The following is a 5,281-nucleotide window of genomic DNA, read 5'->3' on the forward strand; positions in this document are numbered from 1 at the left end:
GCTCACTCCACCCCAGGAGCTTTCGCAAGCGAATGAGCGAGGCTCAGGCCCAAAATTAAGCAAGAGCCAGGCTCCGCAAACTCTGCCGCTGGGAACGCAAAGCCTTCCAAAGGAGAGTGAGGTGATCCACCAAAACCACGACGTAGTCATCTTCTCTTGCAACAGCCCCGTGTCTGGAACTCACCCTGAGGATGTGCATCTTCAATGCGGCTTTTCTCACCACTTAAAATATTGGCAACAACCTTGATGTCTGCACACAGTAAAGTGGTTATACAAATGTGGAACTATTGCGTAGCTGTGGAAAGTGGCTGGAGAACTTTATGAACCAATATAAAAAGATTGCTAGGATAGAATGCTAAATCTAAAAATCTAAGTACACAGGATTTTTATAACTGCTTGGTGGGCCCACTATTCTTTTCTATTATTATTCCAAAATTCTGATTTCCACTTCTGCAATAAAATCTGCATGGTTCTGGCATAAAGACACACCTGAGGATCAATGGAACCGATTAGAAATGCAGACACAACTGCAAACGCACCCAGCCACCTTATCTTTAATAAAGGGGCCAAACATATTCACTGGAAGAAAGATAGCCTGTTTAATAAATGGTCCTGGAAAAACTGGCTTTCCACGTGCCAAAGGCTAAAATTAGACCCATGTCTATCACCATGCACTAAACTACAGTCAAAAATGGATCAAAGATGTGTGTGTGTGTGTGTGTGTGTGTGTGTGTGTATTTGATACAGGGGCTCACTACTCAGGACTGCTATCTTGCCAATCCTAAGATTTAAATGTCAAAACAGAAACACTAAATCTTCTGAAGGAAAATGTAGGTAGAAATCTTAAAGATGGGGTTAGGTAAAGAGTTTGTGAACAAAAGCCGAACTGCACAGGAAGTACTTCAAAGAATTAATGACTGGGGTTTCATGTTTTTGAAAACTTTCTTCGTTTCATGAGAATAAAATTTAACAGTGTACTAATAGTCCTAGCTCACATCATGAGGCAAATAAAATATATAAGGTATGAAAAGAACAGTAATTGTCACTTCCTGCCAGTGACATGCACTTAGAATAAGTGAGGGTCTTCATCAACATCACTGGAAAAAATCAGCACATCGCCTATCAGTTCAATGTATACTAACAGCTGACAAATAGTAAAGCTAAATATGAAGATGCTCTTCGAAAGAGTTTTCTGAGAGTGAAAGTGTCAAGTTTTACTACTGGGAGCATTTCCAGAAAGCAGCCTTACAGTAGCACTTTCCTTTTTCTGCCAAGGTAGCTCTTTTTGATTAACTGCAGCACTGTGAAATGAGGCGTATCTGCGTCGGATTGTCATTTTTGCAAAGAAATTTTGTCACTGCCTTCATTCAGCACATCATTCACATTATCTGATCTTATTATTCCTGCTTTAAAATTATTCACTTTGTGAGTCCTGATATAAAGAATTCTTTATAATTTTATTAGAATTTCAGTGTCTTCTCACACTCCCATTTCCTTTTAGTATCTCCATCATCTTGTCTTTTCTGCTGTTAGAAAGTGTCCCTTACAGAAAAACCACCAGCTCCCTGTGTTGAAGAGGTTTCCCTCATCATGACCAACTAGGTGAGAATAACAACGTAAGTGAGAAAAGGTGAATTTCAGCTCATGGTGTTGGAGGTCTCAGTCCATGGTCAGCCGGCTCCACTGTTCCGTGCACGTTGGAGGGCACAAACACCATGGTGGAAGGGTGTGGCAGAGGAAAGCTGCTCCCCTGGTGGTCACCAGGAAGCAAAGAGAGGCACAGCCAAAGCCAGAGAAGAGGCCTCTCAGGACAAGACCCTGTCCCCGAGGCCACACCCCATGGCCCACTCCCAGCTTTACCTCCCGACTTTCCGTCACCCCCAGTAGCCATGAGACGATGAGCCCATCAGTGAACTTATCCACTGCTGACGTCAGTGCCCTCGTGAGCCAGTCACCTCCTAAAGCCTCACTTCTGACATTGCTGCCTCAAGAACCAGGCATGAGCTTTTGGGGTGCATTCCAGACCCAAACCACAGTATTCATCTGCCTATGGTATATTCTTCTTCTTCTTCTTCTTCTTCTTCTTCTTCTTCTTCTTCTTCTTCTTCTTCTTCTTCTTCTTCTTCTTCTTCTGCTGCTGCTGCTGCTGCTGCTGCTGCTGCTCCTGCTCCTTCTCCTCCTCCTCCTCCTCTTCCTCATCCTCCTCCTCCTCCTAGTAAATTTCTTCTAAAAAACCCAGAATTTTGGATAAAATATGAATCTTTTTATTCACCATTTTGCCTTCCTATAGGATATTTGAAAATTATAAATAAAATAGTTTCTAGTGAATAATTTCTGCTAAACCTTCAGTGTATAAAATGATATAAAGTTTGAGTAGAAAGTAGCCATCAGAATTATATAAATATTTGTCAAGGAGGGCTGGTGAGATAGTTCAGCAAATGAAGTGCCCGCTTTGGCAAGCGCAGGGACCAGGGTTCAAACCCCGGTCCTGCATGCTGCATTGGCCCTGCCCTTAGAGTACACTGAGCTGGCGACTAAGTCCGGAAGTGGGGGTGCATGCCCATAGTCCCAGGGCTGGGGAGGCTGAAAACAGCAAGATTACTACAAGTCTGAGCTGCAAAGTGAGATCCTGTACCAAATACATAAGTGGAAAAAAAAAAAAAAAAAAAAAAAGAATTTCCTCAGCTCCACCCATAAGACACACATCTCTATGTCTTCACACACTAGTGTTCTCTCTAGTCATCAAAATCTATACAGTTCTTGATCTCTCACCATTTTCAAGGTTTCCTGTGCACTTGTATCTAGCATCATCCTGGAATTGCCGTGCTTTGCGAGGCCTCGCTAGTCTGCGCCTCAAGCCCTGCACATATCCACCAGGCTGAGATGAAATGCAGGCATTACAGAAATGGCTATGTCAGAATCCTTCCAGATCCATGCCTACCCTAATTCCTGAGACATTAATTAAAATTTATATAAGTCACAATTTCAATTTATGGGAACTCATCTATCTGAGCAAAGAAGGCACCGCATTTGACCTGAACCTACATGTGCTAAATCTAATAATGCCCTGGACCGTGATCACGAAGGGGAAACGCAAATGGAGAAGGAGAAGTGCGATTCACGCCTGCACTAGTACCCCTGCACACAGTCTTTTTGTGCCATTTGTGCTGTGTCCTGCTACCTCGCTGACACCTATTATCTCAGGTCATCTTTCTTTGCATTGTCCTGTAGCTGCTGAACTATTATTTCCTGGATCCTTGTTAGTTTTAAGAGATCTTTTATTTTACGTTCATTAGCTGCAACGCGGTCTTCGAGGTCTGAAAGCCTATCTTCAGTTTCATTCAAGCAGTTTTGCCAGCTTTCAATGGAGTTCTTAATATTCTGGGTCTCTGTTTGAATCTAACATGCATTCTAACTCTTTCCTGTATTGTTCATTCAGTGTTTTCATTGCTTTTCTATTCTCTTCTATTTTTCTATTTATGTCTTCTTTAGCTATGCTGAGCAATTCTTTCACAGTTGTTGTCATTTCTTTTTGGACCTGAGAGATTATTTCTCCTCTTATCTCTCCTATAGCCTAATGGGCGTGTTTCTTTAGTTCAGTTGCTATCATTTCAGAGATTTCAGGTGTGTGATTTCCAAGTTCTTGTATGTCTTCGTCTCCTGGATTTGTTCTGGGTGGGCTAGAGGTCTGAGATTGCCTTTTGCTCCTGCATTTTGACATTTTTGCAGCTCCCAGTGATCACCCAGAGTCCTGCAGGCTGCCCAGAGTCCACCAAAGTTCTTAAAGGGCTCCAGGAAAGCTCTGTGCCTGCTCGCGCTGGGCCCACAGGTTGCAGCCCTGCCGCATCCCGCAGGCCACTCAGAGTGCTCCAAAGTTCTTAAAGGTTTGGAGCAGCACCAGCAGAAGCTCAGGCCTGCGCGCTGGGGGCTTAGGAAGGTCAGGGCTCACTAGAGTCCTGCAGGCTGCCCAGAGTCTGCCAAAGTTCTTAAATCCGATTCCTGCCTTCATCTACGCGCTCCCTGGACCTTGCCATCTGTAGGTCGTGTTTTGAGTCACTGTTAACCCAGGTACAAACCCCTGTGCACACCTGGGACCCCCCCCCCCGCCTCCCTTTTTTCTCTCTCGCGTGCTGCCCCACTTAGTCATGGCTGTGTGATCTGTAAACTCAGCACTGTCCGTGGCCACAGGCCTGCGCAGGCTTCTTAGGATCGCAGGTGTTCGCCACGTGGTGTTGCCTCCTGCGCCATCCGCTGTCTCTTGCGCAGGATCTTCCTCCTCAGACCTAACCCAGAGGGATCCGACCTCCAGTGCCAGTCACTTTCTCGTTCTGATACAGAAGAGATAAGTGATTAGACGGTGAGAAGTTAATTCACTAAATTATATTGTTCTAGAAGACTGTTCTCGACAAAGAAAAAGAGAGGGAGCGATGCGGTGAGCAGCCCTCTGGGGAATGAGGGCATGAGGGAGGCGTCGGCAAGGCTCCCTACGCGCTAGCTAGGGAGAGAAAACTTAACTTAAATCGACCAGAGGGTAGATTTCACAGTGTATCTCTCGCTTCCTCACAAACTCTGATAATTTAGGGAAGTTTGTCTTACCTCTCCACACTTCCTTTTCTCCACCAAAGAATGAAACTTTAAAAGTGTAGCTATTTTGTGGGATATTGTTAAGGGAATGAACACCAATGTAATACTAATGATGGTGGTTGATGATCAATGATGAGGACAACAGCTGTGTGTATCTGTCATTATTAGTAAGCTTGGCAGTCTTTCCACACTTAGCAACTGGACATTATTTCTTACATTTTCTCTGTAAGGACTACTTAAAATGTTTCAGTTTATTTACCTTGGTCTGTTCTGCAAACTAAAGGTTTGTTTAAATTTGCACTTTCTTTTCAAATCTACTATTCCTTTAATTTAAATTATCTATTTTTCCTTATCTATCCCAAGTTACTTTTTTATAATTTTTATTCATTTTAATTAGAAAAAAAGATAAAATAGCAATGAAACAGTTTCAAAACAGGTTAGTAGGACAGTTACAATAATTAATACATTGCATATTGTTGTCTTCATAGTAGTTATTTAGAGGCCAGGATGCAGACATGATATCTCGTCTAAACAAAAAAGAATAAATAAATTATCTAACTTGTGTGACAAAAAGGAATCCCGACATTATGAGCATCCTTTGTAATTAATCCTACCTTCAGGCCTACGCTTTCCCCCACTGGCATTGGCCTGGAGAGTTTTTAAATATACACTTTTTTAAAGCTTTTTTTTTTTTTTT

Source organism: Octodon degus, unplaced genomic scaffold (genome assembly GCF_000260255.1).
Source record: "Octodon degus isolate 3935 unplaced genomic scaffold, OctDeg1.0 scaffold00023, whole genome shotgun sequence".
In the NCBI taxonomy this organism is placed as follows: domain Eukaryota; kingdom Metazoa; phylum Chordata; class Mammalia; order Rodentia; family Octodontidae; genus Octodon; species Octodon degus.